Source organism: Schistocerca nitens, chromosome 11, assembly GCF_023898315.1.
Source record: "Schistocerca nitens isolate TAMUIC-IGC-003100 chromosome 11, iqSchNite1.1, whole genome shotgun sequence".
Taxonomy (NCBI): Eukaryota; Metazoa; Arthropoda; class Insecta; order Orthoptera; family Acrididae; genus Schistocerca; species Schistocerca nitens.
The window spans coordinates 116,545,235-116,561,210 of NC_064624.1; the positions used below are offsets into that span (position 1 = coordinate 116,545,235).

The 15,976-nt window shown below is 47.2% G+C and overlaps 1 pseudogene; it reads left to right on the forward strand.

The window, feature by feature from the left end:
• Positions 1-6,609: 6,609 nt before the first annotated feature.
• Positions 6,610-6,727, forward strand: LOC126214074 (5S ribosomal RNA; annotated as a pseudogene).
• The last annotated feature ends 9,249 nt before the right edge of the window (positions 6,728-15,976 follow it).

Here is a 15,976-nt window from a genome sequence, read left to right on the forward strand (position 1 = left end):
TACATCTTTTTTTAAGAATATGAGTAAAGGTAGCACCGTTTTTCCAGACGATCTTACTCTCCCAGGTAGACGGAAAAAAGTACTCTATGTTGTTGTCGCAGACGGCGCGTTTCCCGTCAACAATCATACCATGAAGTACTATAGTGGACAACAACCTCAGAGGTCAACGGAAAGAATTTTTAACCACAGACTTTCAAGAGCACGGCGAACTCTGGAAAATGCATTCGGAATACTTTCTTTTGTATTCCGGGTAGTAAGAAAGCCTATATTACTGCCGCCTGAGAAAGCCCAAACTGTTATTATGACTTGCATATACCTCCATAATTTCTTGCGAAAAAGTTCTGCTTCCAGACAAATTTAAACCCCTGTAGGAGCAGTGGATCATGAGGAGAACGGGCATTTAAAGCCAGGAACTTGGAGAAATGAGATCACTCCAGCTACAACGTTTACACGATTAGCGAACATTCCATGACGTTCAACGCATACTGACCAAGACATCAGAGACGAATTCGCTGCTTATTTCATTTCCGAAGAGGGAAGATTGCCACCTATAACTTGTTAAAGAATTTTTTTCAGCTACTTGCTACGTACATACTAGTGACTCCCTGATTGCACACATTTCAACTACCTATATACACTACTGGCCATTAAAACTGCTACACCAAGAAGAAATGCAGATGATACACGGGTATTCATTGGACAAATATATTTTACTAGAACTGACATGTGATTACATTTTCACGCAATTTGGGTGCATAGATCCCGAGAAATCAGTACCCAGAACAACCACCTCTGGCCGTAATAACGGCCTTGATACGCCTGGGCATTGAGTCAAGCAGAGCTTCGATGGCGTGTACGGGTACAGCTGCCCATGCAGCTTCAACACGATACCACAGTTCATCAAGAGTAGTGACTGGCGTATTGTGACGAGCCAGTTGATTGGCCACCATTGACCAGATGTTTTCAGTTGGTGAGAGATCTGGAGAATGTGCTGGCCAGGGCAGCAGTCGAACATTTTCTGTATCCAGGAAGGCCCGTACAGGACCTGCAACGTGCGGTCGTGCATTATCCAGCTAAAATGTAGGGTTTAGCAGGGATCGAATTAAGGGTAGAGCCACGAGTCGTAACACATCTGAAATGTAACGTGCACTGTTCAAAGTGCCGTCAATGCGAACAAGAGGTGACCGAGGCATGTAACGAATTGCACCCCATACGATCACGCCGGGTGATACGCCTGTATGGCGATGACGAATACACACCCCTCCTGAAGCCACCGATTCCATATTCTGCTAACAGTCATTGGATCTCGACCAACGCGAGCAGCAGTGTCGCGATACGATCAATCGCAATCGCTATGGGCTACAATCCGACCTTTATCAAAGTCGGAAACGTGATGGTACACATTTCTCCTCCTTACAAGAGGCATCACAACAACGTTTCCCCAGGCAACGCCGGTCAACTGCTGTTTGTGTGTGAGAAATCGGTTGGGAACTTTCCTCATGTCAGCACGTTGTAGGTGTCGCCACCGGCGCCAACCTTGTGTGAATGCTTTGAAAAGCTAATCATTTGCATATCACAGCATCTTCTTCCTGTCGGTTAAATTTGGCGTCTGTAGCACGTAATCTTCGTGGTGTAGCAATTTTAATGGCCAGTAGTGTACATGAAGTTTTACCTTCATTAATTCCTATTTTATTATTTTTATTTCTTCAACTAACATATTATACAAATAAAATACATAAATGTACATGTGCTTAAATATGCTGTGCTAGGAAATGTTATTTATTATTATTTATTTATTGCTAGCTGAGTACCCAATGTTGCCTCAGTATGTATTCCAGTCCTGTTAGGCCATTTCCTCCTTTCCCCTCTGTGACGTTCAGAGCTCATTTTGCCATAAACCCTATAATTTTATCACAATTACAACTTTTTAAAATTTTTAATTTTGATAGCTATAGGCAGTTATTAGGTATATTCCTAATAGAAATGGCAGTAAGCTAAAATAAAAATGAAAAAATATCTTAATATATTGCTCGCAAAATGCAAAGGTCCCGAGTTCGAATATTGGTCGGGCACACAGTTATAATTTGCCAGGAAGTTTCATATCTTAAGATAAGTTATGATATGATTAATTGTATAGAAGGGAATAACACCAAAAAATTTAAAAATAACAAATGAGCAGGGACCGAAATGTAAGTTGAGAAAGAGAACCAATTAAGTAGCTGTGGAAGCAGAAACCAAAAGGCACAGTACCCCATTAAGTTCGTTAATGGTTTTTTATACATTTCCAAAAATACACATTTCTCACTTAGATCTGTGTTGACTGTCTTCCGCAGATGATATTTACAGTGCAGAAATTGAAATGCTTTGAAAGTGAACCACTTTGGAGTGTTCATTTCCTCAACCCCAGAGCCAGCCTTCCCAGTCTCATTTTTCTTCTGGCGGACTCTCCTGTAAGTGGCTAATAAACTGGTCTTTTTTTTTTTTTTTTTTTTTTAATTTGGCTACATCCACTCGGAGTTCTGTCGAGATGGAATCTCACGCTTCAATTTTTTTTAGATTTTATTTTATACTGCGAGTTTGTTGTATCCCACGACACAGGATATTTTTCATAAATATTTAAGAATTTAATGGCAAAATTGTCGGTCTACTCCATTTTAAAAGAAAAACCGATGACCACAACACAGAAAAAGAATAATACCTAGACCAAACTGTACGAGTGCGGTGAGGTTCATCACCAGCTATTTCCAATCCAATATAAAACGGATTAATGCCTTGAAACAACTTGTTTTGCTTTACATTGTGTCTCTAAATCTGTCCATGATTTTACTTTACTTATATCTGCACTAGTTTCTGGTTTTGAATAGGTAACAAACTTAAATCGATTTCTTCTACTATATTTACGCCATGGTACACCAGACGATCTCTCAGGTCTAAGACTAAAAGGACCCAATTTATTACTGCACGCAATTCTAACTTTTTCTAAAGCACCTTGATCCTCAAATATCTTTTTATTGGCTCTATCATCTAATGTCAAACGTTCAACTCTCACATTAATTCTATATACATATGTTATTATTTCATTAATTATTACAGAATCATACTTATTAGCAAAAAACTTAAACTCATCGGTTATGTCATAGTGTCTTAAAGTACTAACGTTTGTAGCATTTTCATCATATTTCTCGGTCGCGCCCATTTTTCCATATTCAAAACGAACGCCATCGGACTGTGTGTATTCTGTTCGCCATTTGCACATTCGTCCAAAATATGGCCTAGTTAGAATCGTCCGTCGGCGTATCCAACGCCTCGGTCGTGCACGGCGAACCCTGCCCATCGTCCTCATCCGACGAGACGCATATACATTCCTGGAAATTGAAATAAGAACACCGTGAATTCATTGTCCCAGGAAGGGGAAACTTTATTGACACATTCCTGGGGTCAGATACATCACATGATCACATTCACAGAACCACAGGCACATAGACACAGGCAACAGAGCATGCACAATGTCGGCACTAGTACAGTGTATATCCACCTTTCGCAGCAATGCAGGCTGCTATTCTCCCATGGAGACGATCGTAGGGATGCTGGATGTAGTCCTGTGGAACGGCTTGCCATGCCATTTCCACCAGGCGCCTCAGTGGGACCAGCGTTCGTGCTGGACGTGCAGACCGCGTGAGACGACGCTTCATCCAGTCCCAAACATGCTCAATGGGGGACAGATCCGGAGATCTTGCTGGCCAGGGTAGTTGACTTACACCTTCTAGAGCACGTTGGGTGGCACGGGATACATGCGGACGTGCATTGTCCTGTTGGAACAGCAAGTTCCCTTGCCGGTCTAGGAATGGTAGAACGATGGGTTCGATGACGGTTTGGATGTACCGTGCACTATTCAGTGTCCCCTCGACGATCACCTGTGGTGTACGGCCAGTGCAGGAGATCGCTCCCCACACCATGATGCCGGGTGTTGGCCCTGTGTGCCTCGGTCGTATGCAGTCCTGATTGTGGCGCTCACCTGCACGGCGCCAAACACGCATACGCCCATCATTGGCACCAAGGCAGAAGCGACTCTCATCGCTGAAGACGACACGTCTCCATTCGTCCCTCCATTCACGCCTGTCGCGACACCACTGGAGGCGGGCTGCACGATGTTGGGGCGTGAGCGGAAGACGGCCTAACGGTGTGCGGGACCGTGGCCCAGCTTCATGGAGACAGTTGCGAATGGTCCTCGCCGATACCCCAGGAGCAACAGTGTCCCTAATTTGCTGGGAAGTGGCGGTGCGGTCCCCTACGGCACTGCGTAGGATCCTACGGTCTTGGCGTGCATCCGTGCGTCGCTGCGGTCCGGTCCCAGGTCGACGGGCACGTGCACCTTCCGCCGACCACTGGCGACAACATCGATGTACTGTGGAGACCTCACGCCCCACGTGTTGAGCAATTCGGCGGTACGTCCACCCGGCCTCCCGCATGCCCACTATACGCCCTCGCTCAAAGTCCGTCAACTGCACATACGGTTCACGTCCACGCTGTCGCGGCATGCTACCAGTGTTAAAGACTGCGATGGAGCTCCGTATGCCACGGCAAACTGGCTGACACTGACGGCGGCGGTGCACAAATGCTGCGCAGCTAGCGCCATTCGACGGCCAACACCGCGGTTCCTGGTGTGTCCGCTGTGCCGTGCGTGTGATCATTGCTTGTACAGCCCTCTCGCAGTGTCCGGAGCAAGTATGGTGGGTCTGACACACCGGTGTCAATGCGTTCTTTTTTCCATTTCCAGGAGTGTAATTTCCTCCGGGGTCTCCACATCCGACGCGTCCGACGCCACCTCCTCCTTCATAGATAAACAATGAATAATATGACAATCCGCGTGCACAACGTTAAGACGGGATATTAAGGCTTCATCACCAGTCGTATACTCATTTGACACACTTTGGAGTGTTCATTTCCTCAACCCCAGAGCTGCCTTCCCAGTCTCATTTTCCTTCTGGCGGACTCTCCTGTAAGTGGCTAATAAACTGGTCTTTTTTTTTATTTTGCCACATCCACTCGGAGTTCTGTCGAGATGGAATCTCACGCTTCAATTTTTTTTTAGATTTTATTTTATACGATCTCTCAGGTCTAAGACTAAAAGGACCCAATTTATTACTGCACGCAATTATAACTTTTTCTAAAGCACCTTGATCCTCAAATATCTTTTACAGCTAATGTCTGCGTTGGAATTTTTTTATGGCAACTGGGACCATATAAGAAACTACCCAGACGACCTACTCCTCGCCTTCCTTGTTCCTACCAGTCAGCAGCGCATCGACGAATTAGCAATAACGTTTTATGGAAACAAAATCAACTACTCAGCTGCTGTAATTGTGTTAGAGGAGTTGTGGTTCTTTAAACCTAATTTGCAACAACTTGTCGGACAATTTAGGGAAGCGTATAGGGAGTTTGTATTTATGCCTAATGGGATAAGGTGTGCTCACAGGTATTACGATTTTCGACAGGGCCGATATAGGCCTCTATGGTACAATTATTAGAACCGCAGTGAAAACAAACCTCAAAGTCCTGCTCAGACACACAGCCGTAGGCAATCCTCGAAAATGGCCTCACGTCCAGTGAGGTCTCCCAATCAGGGTAGAACAAAATATAGGCTTGTCAACAAGTTGAGTAAAGAAAAAGAGAACTGGCAATGTAATTGTCAATATGAATATTGTCTTCATTATGTGCCGTCCACACCACTCGCGCAGCTCGCCGCGCATCCCTCTGACGTACCGACAACAGCCGGAGCCAGACAAGCCATAAGCGCGGGCAGCTCGCGAGCCTGTTTTGCGGCGAGTCCTCGGAACCCACCTCCGTCCACATTACTCGTAAGGCTCGCAAGTCTCACAAGTACACGAGCCACACGAGTAGTGTGGACGCACCTTAAGACAAGCTTCTAACATTCAGAATAAAAACATAAAGCGCTCATTGATTAAAAAACTGAAAATGTCAGAAAACGTGAAAGAAATTTCTGTGCGTCCAGTTCGGGTCCGTGAAAACGTCAGGATAAAATCATGCTGCAGATGCAGATAAAAGTAGCCCATGTTAAGTACAAAGGAAATGCAGTGCCCGCATCTCGTGGTCGTGCGGTAGCGTTCTCGCTTCACACGCCCGGGTTCCCCGGTTCGATTCCCGGCGGGGTCAGGGATTTTCTCTGCCTCGTGATGGCTGGGTGTTGTGTGATGTCCTTAGGTTAGGTTTAAGTAGTTCTAAGTTCTAGGGGACTGATGACCATAGATGTTAAGTCCCATAGTGCTCAGAGCCATTTGAACCATTTTTGAAATTCAGTGAAATTACAGAAAAGGAGAGCTGAAATGGACTTACCATTTATTTAAAGTGGAAACTACAGTGAAAAATACATGTACGGAAGATGTTGAATGTGACCCGCTACAAAATTGATACACAGTTGTGCACATCTAAGCATGTTCAGACACACCCGGCTTAAAGTTCGGATATCGATGGCGGCCACTTCACGGCTGATGTTGTCTTTCAACTACTGTGTTGTGTGTGCGTTTGTTTCCTGGACCTTGCTCTTCAAGTGTCCCCCCAGGGAAAAATCACATGTTGTTAGATCTGATCGGCAATGGCCTTGCCGCAGTGGATACACTGGTTCCCGTGAGATCACCGAAGTTAAGCGCTGTCGGGCGTGGCCGGCACTTGGATGGGTGACCATCCAGGCCGCCGTGCGCTGTTGCCATTTTTCGGGGTGCACTCAGCCTCGTGATGCCAACTGAGGAGCTACTCGACCGAATAGTAGCGGCTCCGGTCAAAGAAAACCATCGTAACGACCGGGAGAGCGGTGTGCTGACCACACGCCCCTCCTATCCGCATCCTCACGTGAGGACGACACGGCGGTCGGATGGTCCCGATGGGCCACTTGTGGCCTGAAGTGAAGACACTATGGATTCATTCCAAGGATATCTTAGACATGGGGCGTGTAGTCCCATGTTGCTGGAAGGAGCAGTATTGTCTTTCATATTCAGTGAGCTGAGCCCAAAGTACACGCCTGGAAATGGAAAAAAGAACACATTGACACCGGTGTGTCAGACCCACCATACTTGCTCCGGACACTGCGAGAGGGCTGTACAAGCAATGATCACACGCACGGCCCAGCGGACACACCAGGAACCGAGGTGTTGGCCGTCGAATGGCGCTAGCTGCGCAGCATTTGTGCACCGCCGCCGTCAGTGTCAGCCAGTTTGCCGTGGCATACGGAGCTCCATCGCAGTCTTTAACACTGGTAGCATGCCGCGACAGCGTGGACGTGAACCGTATGTGCAGTTGACGGACTTTGAGCGAGGGCGTATAGTGGGCATGCGGGAGGCCGGGTGGACGTACCGCCGAATTGCTCAACACGTGGGGCGTGAGGTCTCCACAGTACATCGATGTTGTCGCCAGTGGTCGGCGGAAGGTGCACGTGCCCGTCGACCTGGGACCGGACCGCAGCGACGCACGGATGCACGCCAAGACCGTAGGATCCTACGCAGTGCCGTAGGGGACCGCACCGCCACTTCCCAGCAAATTAGGGACACTGTTGCTCCTGGGGTATCGGCGAGGACCATTCGCAACCGTCTCCATGAAGCTGGGCTACGGTCCCGCACACCGTTAGGCCGTCTTCCGCTCACGCCCCAACATCGTGCAGCCCGCCTCCAGTGGTGTCGCGACAGGCGTGAATGGAGGGACGAATGGAGACGTGTCGTCTTCAGCGATGAGAGTCGCTTCTGCCTTGGTGCCAATGATGGTCGTATGCGTGTTTGGCGCCGTGCAGGTGAGCGCCACAATCAGGACTGCATACGACCGAGGCACACAGGGCCAACACCCGGCATCACGGTGTGGGGAGCGATCTCCTACACTGGCCGTACACCACTGGTGATCGTCGAGGGGACACTGAATAGTGCACGGTACATCCAAACCGTCATCGAACCCATCGTTCTACCGTTCCTAGACCGGCAAGGGAACTTGCTGTTCCAACAGGACAATGCACGTCCGCATGTATCCCGTGCCACCCAACGTGCTCTAGAAGGTGTAAGTCAACTACCCTGGCCAGCAAGATCTCCGGATCTGTCCCCCATTGAGCATGTTTGGGACTGGATGAAGCGTCGTCTCACGCGGTCTGCACGTCCAGCACGAACGCTGGTCCAGCTGAGGCGCCTGGTGGAAATGGCATGGCAAGCCGTTCCACAGGACTACATCCAGCATCTCTACGATCGTCTCCATGGGAGAATAGCAGCCTGCATTGCTGCGAAAGGTGGATATACACTGTACTAGTGCCGACATTGTGCATGCTCTGTTGCCTGTGTCTATGTGCCTGTGGTTCTGTCAGTGTGATCATGTGATGTATCTGACCCCAGGAATGTGTCAATAAAGTTTCCCCTTCCTGGGACAATGAATTCACGGTGTTCTTATTTCAATTTCCAGGAGTGTATATCATATATATGCATCAGTGTTGGTAGTGAGAAAAAATATCGGTCTAATGGTGCGCATTCCCGTTATACCGCGCCAAACGCCGATTTTTATCATCATGGTGTGGTTGCTGACACAAAATGTTAGGGATCTCCATTATCCAGTACGTCGTGTTCTGAAAACTCACATGACCAGAAAGATGAAACTATGCGTCGTCACTCATGATGTAATGGAAAGGGTCTAACACACCAACACAAGCCACTAGCACTAATCTACACATTTCTCACTGTTATCTTTCCGTAATTGCTGCACAACCGTCACACAATATGACTTCAAGTTAAGACTTCTCAATATCCGCTGGCAGCTCCTAGTCACATTCCACTCTTGGGCCAATTTACGTGTGGACTTCTCTGGGCTCTGAATAATTCTTCGGGGAATGTCTGAAACATTTCTGGTGTGCGAACTGAAGGAATTCTTTGTCGTTTTACATTTTGCAGAGATCCATAGGTACGCCAGTTTTTACACCGACCCTGTATTGCTCTCTTTGCTGGTAGTCCTCTGTCCAGATACTTGACCCTGAGAAATTCGCGAGCTTCCATTACCGAACCTGTTTTCATATATGCTTCCACAATTTCAGTACTTTCTTCTATCGAGAAATTCATTTTGCAGACCACAAAGAGAAACGTCTAACTTCACTCAAGAAACAAACTGAAATACTGACAAAAGAATGCTAACAATCGATTATTTCATAAAATTGCCCATTGTTGTAGTAGTTTATTTGAGAAATCGAAATATGGCATTCACATTCAAAGGGTAGGCGGGCTACTATGTGGTTATAGAATAGAACAATTATAAGTTTATACAGGGTGTTACAAAAAGGTACGGCCAAACTTTCAGGAAACATTGCTCATACACAAATAAAGAAAAGATGTTATGTGGATATGTGTGCAGATACGCTTAATTTCCATGTTAGAGCTCATTTTAGTTTCGTCAGTATGTACTGTACTTCCTCGATTCACCGCCAGTTGGCCTAATTGAACGAAAGTAATGTTGACTTCGGTGCTTGTGTTGACATGCGACTCATTGCTCTACAGCACTAGCATCAAGCACATCAGTACGTAGCATCAACAGGTTAGTGTTCATCACGAACGTGGTTTTGCAGTCAGTGCAATGTTTACAAATGCGGAGTTGGCAGATGCCCATTTGATGTACGGATTAGCACGAGGCAATAGCCGTGGCGCGGTACGTTTGTATCGAGACAGATTTCCAGAACGGTGTCCCGACAGGAAGACGTTTGAAACAATTGATCGGCGTCTTAGGGAGCACGGAACATTCCAGCCTATGACTCGCGACTGGGGAAGATCTAGAACGACGAAGACACCTGCAATGGACGAGGCAATTCTTCGTGCAGTTGGCGATAACCCTAATGTCAGCGTCGGAGAAGTTGGTGGTGTACAAGGTAGCGTTGACCCCGTCACTGTATGGAGAGTGCTACGGGAGAACCAGTTGTTTCCGTACGATGTACAGCAGGCACTAGCAGCAGCTGATTGGCCTCCACGGGTACACTTCTGCGAATGGTTCATCCGACAATGTGTCAATCCTCATTTCAATGCAAATGTTCTCTTTGCGGATGAAGCTTCATTCCAACGTGATCAAATTGTAAATTTTCACAATCAACATGTGTGGGCTGACGAGAGTACGAGAATCCGCACGCAATTGTGCAATCACGTCATCAACACAGATTTTCTGTGAACGTTTGGCCAGGCATTGTTGGTGATGTCTCGATTGGGCCCCATGTTCTTCCACCTACGCTCAATGGAGCACGTTATCACGATTTCATACGGGATACTCTACCTGTGCTGCTAGAACATGTGCCTTTACAAGTGCGACACAACATGTGGTCCGTGCACGATGGAGCTCCTGCACATTTCAGTCGAAGTGTTCGTACGCTTCTCAACAACAGATTCGGTGACCGATGGATTGGTAGAGGCGGACCAATTCCGTGGCCTCCACACTCTCCTGACCTCAACCCTCTTGACTTTCATTTATGGGGGCATTTGAAAGCTCTCGTCTACGCAACCCCGGTACCAAATGTAGAGACTCTTCGTGCTCGTATTGTGGACGGCTGTGATACAATACGCCATTCTCCAGGGCTGCACCAGCGCATCAGGGATTCCGTGCGACGGAGGGTGGATGCACGTATCCTCACTAACGGAGGACTTTTTGAACATTTCCTGTAACAAAGTGAAGTCACGCTGGTACGTTCTGTTGCTGTGTGTTTCCATTCCACGATTAATGTGATTTGAAGAGCTCTAACATGGAAAGTAAGCGTTTCCGGACACATGTCCACATAACATATTTTCTTTCTTTGTGTGTGAGGAATGTTTCCTGAAAGTTTGTCCGTACCTTTTTGTAACACCCTGTATAGTATGTAGCATCGGCTGGCAACACGACGGTATTCGGTGACTGCGATACATACTTGTCTGTCACTGTCATTGGGCGCCGTCATGTTGCCATCTTCGTTTATATTGTAACAGTTTTCGGTGTTGCCTTCCACTGACGCCCGAACATAACGTTTGAGTGCCACTACCCGCCGTATTGCCGATGGGTCAGCTACGTAGTCGCGCTGTGCCAGTTTTTCATTCTCTTTTCAACGCTACCTTGTACCATGAAGAGCCTAAAAAACTGGTACACCTGCCTATTATCGTGTAAGGCCTCCGCGAGCACGAAGAAGTGCCGCAACATGACGTGGCATGGACTCAACTAATGTCTGAAGTAGTGCTGGAAAAAACTGACACCATGAATCATGCAGGGTTCAAAAAAATAGTTCAAATGGCTCTGAGCACTATGCGACTTAACTTCTGAGGTCATCAGTCGCCTAGAACTTAGAACTAATTAAACCTAACTAACCTAAGGACATCACACACCCATGCCCGAGGCAGGATTCGAACCTGCGACCGTAGCGGTCGCTCGGTTCCAGACTGTAGCGCCTAGAACCGCACGGCCATTCCGGCCGGCCAATCATGCAGGGCTGTCCATAAATTCGTAAGAGTAAGAGGGGGTGGAGATCTCTGCTGAACAGCACGTTGCAAGGCATCCCAGATACGCTCAATAATGTTCAGGTCTGTTGAGTCTGGTGACCAGCGGATGTGTCTAAACTCAGAAGTGTGTTCCTGGAGCCCCTCTGTCGCAATTCTGGACGTGTGAGGTGTCGCACTGTCCTGCTGGATTTGCCCAAGTCCGTCGGAATGCACAATGGACACGAATGGATGCAGATGATCAGACAGGTGCTTATGTACTTGTCAGCTGTCAGAGCCGTATCTATATCACGCCTACTTCACACACCCCACATGATTATAGAGCCTCCACCAGCTTAAACAGTCAGATGGTTCAAATGGCTCTGAGCACTATGCGACTTAACTTCTGAGGTCATCAGTCGCCTAGAACTTAGAACTAATTAAACCTAACTAACCTAAGGACATCACACACCCGTGCCCGAGGCAGGATTCGAACCTGCGACCGTAGCGGTCGCTCGGTTCCAGACTGTAGCGCCTAGAACCGCACGGCCACTCCGGCCGGCCAATCATGCAGGGCTGTCCATAAATTCGTAAGAGGGGGTGGAGATCTCTGCTGAACAGCACGTTGTAAGGCATCCCAGATACGCTCAATAATGTTCAGGTCTGTGGAGTTTGGTGGCCAGCGGACGTGTCTAAACTCAGAAGTGTGCTCCTGGAGCCCACTGTGGCAATTCTGGACTTGTGAGGTGTCGCACTGTCCTGCTGGAATTGCCCAAGTCCGTCGGAATGCACAATGGACACGAATGGATGCAGATGATCAGACAGGTGCTTATGTACTTGTCAGCTGTCAGAGTCGTATCTATATCACTCCAACTTCACACACCCCACATGATTATAGAGCCTCCACCAGCTTAAACAGTCAGATGGTTCAAATGGCTCTGAGCACTATGCGACTTAACTTCTGAGGTCATCAGTCGCCTAGAACTTAGAACTAATTAAACCTAACTAACCTAAGGACATCACACACCTGTGCCCGAGGCAGGATTCGAACCTGCGACCGTAGCGGTCGCTCGGTTCCAGACTGTAGCCCCTAGAACCGCACGGCCACTCCGGCCGGCCAATCATGCAGGGCTGTCCATAAACTCGTAAGAGTAAGAGGGGGTGGAGATCTCTGCTGAACAGCACGTTGCAAGGCATCCCAGATACGCTCAATAATGTTCAGGTCTGTGGAGTTTGGTGGCCAGCGGACGTGTCTAAACTCAGAAGTGTGTTCCTGGAGCCCCTCTGTCGCAATTCTGGACGTGTGAGGTGTCGCACTATCCTGCTGGAATTGCCCAAGTCCGTCGGAATGCACAATGGACACGAATGGATGCAGATGATGAGACAGGTGCTTATGTACGTGTCAGCTGTCAGAGTCGTATCTATATCACGCCACTTCACACACCCCACATGATTATAGAGCATCCACCAGCTTAAACAGTCAGATGGTTCAAATGGCTCTGAGCACTATGCGACTTAACTTCTGAGGTCATCAGTCGCCTAGAACTTAGAACTAATTAAACCTAACTAACCTAAGGACATCACACACCCGTGCTCGAGGCAGGATTCGAACCTGCGACCGTAGCGGTCGCTCGGTTCCAGACTGTAGCGCCTAGAACCGCACGGCCACTCCGGCCGGCCAATCATGCAGGGCTGTCCATAAATTCGTAAGAGGGGGTGGAGATCTCTGCTGAACAGCACATTGCAAGGCATCCCAGATACGCATAATAATGTTCAGGTCTGTGGAGTTTGGTGGCCAGCGGACGTGTCTAAACTCAGAAGTGTGTTCCTGGAGCCCCTCTGTCGCAATTCTGGACGTGTGAGGTGTCGCACTGTCCTGCTGGAATTGCCCAAGTCCGTCGGAATGCACAATGGACACGAATGGATGCAGATGATCAGACAGGTGCTTATGTACTTGTCAGCTGTCAGAGTCGTATCTATATCACTCCAACTTCACACGCCCCACATGATTATGGAGCCTCCACCAGCTTAAACAGTCAGATGGTTCAAATGGTTCAAATGGCTCTGAGCACTATGGGACTCAACTGCTGAGGTCATTAGTCCCCTAGAACTTAGAACTAATTAAACCTAACTAATCTAAGGACATCACACACATCCACGCCCGAGGCAGGATTCGAATCTTCGACCGTAGCGGTCACGCGTTTCCAGACTAAAGCGCCTAGGACCGCACGGCCACACTGGCCGGCCTTAAACAGTCCCCTGCTGACATGGAGGGTCGATGGGTTCGTGAGGTTGTCTCCATTCCCGTACACTTCCATTCACTCGATACAACTTGAAACGACACTCGTCCGACATGGCAACATGTTTCCAGTCATCAACAGTCTAATGTCGACGTAGACAAGCTCAGGCGAGGCGTAAAGCTTTCTATCGTGCAGTGATCAAGGATACACGAGTGGGCCTTCGGCTCTGAAAAAATATCAATGGTCTGATTGTCACTTTAGTTCATGGTATAGTAAAACACCTACAAAAGCTGTAAGTAGGCTGTTTATGTTTTCTTATTGGCAACGTTACGTAGCGCTCTGTATGAAAATCACTGGCTGTGCTGTGTGCAGTCTGTGGCTAGTTTGCATTGTTGTCTGCCATTGTAGTGTTGGGCAGCGGCAGCTGGATGTGAACAGCGCGTAGCGTGGCGCAGTTGGAGGTGAGCCGCCAGCAGTGGTGGATGTGGGGAGAGAGATGGCGGAGTTTTGAAATTTGTGTCTGGATGTCATGACCTGCTGTGTATGTTATGAGTTTTCAACACTATTAAGGTAAATACATTGTTTGTTCTCAATTAAAATCTTTCATTTGCTAACTATGCCTATCAGTAGTTAGTGCCTTCTGTAGTTTGAATCTTTTATTTAGCTGGCAGTAGTGGCGCTCGCTGTATTGCAGTAGTTCAAGTAACGAAGATTTTTGTGAGGTAAGTGATTTGTGAAAGGTATAGGTTAATGTTAGTCAGGGCCATTCCTTTGTAGGGATTTTTGAAAGTCAGATTGTGTTGCGCTAAAAATATTGTGTCAGTTTAAGCACAATCGTGTATAATTGTTCAAAAGAGGACGTTTCAAAGCTAAATATCGTTTATGTTTCGTGATTATTAAAAGTGTTCAAAGAAAGTTATTTTTCATTCCATTAGGCGCTGAGGTGAATGATGGTAGGGGCGATGGGGTTGTATCTGAATGCAATTAGGGGTAAAGGTCTCAAAAAGGTTGCGAATCACCAGTGTATAACATACAGTCAGTTCCACAATAAAGTGTATGCCATAATTTTAAACGTAACGTCCACAGCGACATCAGTGTGGTTTTGCACAGTGTATAGAGAAACAGTGAGACAGTTGAATGTTTTGCTCTGTCGGTTGCATTTTAAAATGAGTGCAAAATATCAGAAGCGTCACGAAGCAGTGTTCCTTGTAAATCATCCAAAGGGACCAAAGCTTTCATATGGAGCTGCTCCTAAAGTTGTTAGAAAGTCAAAGACATTCATTGCAAAGTGGCTCAAACGATATTTAGGCGTTGGAAATGTGGATGATTTACCAGAGGTAGAACCAAGGTGTCAAGCTATAATCGATAATGGAGGCGATTGGATAACTATTAGGTAACTGTGCAATTAGTAATAACTTGTATTTTCATGTAAACATATATTTGTAATAGTACACTTTCTTGTGGAGCAGACTGTACATGGTTCCTTAAAACCAGGTATTTACACGGTCCAGTCACATTAATGTGACCACTGCGTATGTTCGAAGTCAGTGTGCAAGAACCATTCACAGATGGCAGATGGCAACACTAGCAGTGGAGGGTATACGAGGTGTGGCTAGAAAAAAAACCGGACTAGTACTGGTGAAACAATAAAACGAATGCAATAAGGCTGAAAGTCGCGTGGCCTGTCACGTGACTCTCGCTCCGCCTACTGCTCGAGTTTCATCTCCCTCCTGCACTCAGTCTGCCCGTGGCGTCTGTTTTAAGTAGTTGACGTTTTGTCTGTGCGTCAGAAAATGTTGAGTGTACAGAAAGAACAGCGTGTTAACATCAAATTTTGTTTCAAACTAGGAAAATCTGCAAGTGAAACGTTTGTAATGTTACAACAAGTGTACGGCGATGATTGTTTATCGCGAACACAAGTGTTTCAGTGGTTTAAACGATTTAAAGATGGCCGCGAAGACACCAGTGATGACGCTCGCACTGGCAGACCATTGTCAGCAAAAACTGATGCAAACATTAAAAAAGTCGGTAAACTTGTTCGACACTTTCCTTGTCAACTCCTGTTAACTCAGACACTGCTCTGATTGTTAAACCGCTGGACCGGTCGATCTTCTCCGCACACGACTTCTGTGGAGAATTAACAAACGTTTCCAACACCAGAGTCGACGAAGAAGGACTTGTGGCTGTACGCTGTCTTCCAGAGTCAACATCAGAAATCGTTCATCTACATCTACATCTACATCCATACTCCGCAAGCCACCTGAGGGTGTGTGGCGGAGGGTACCT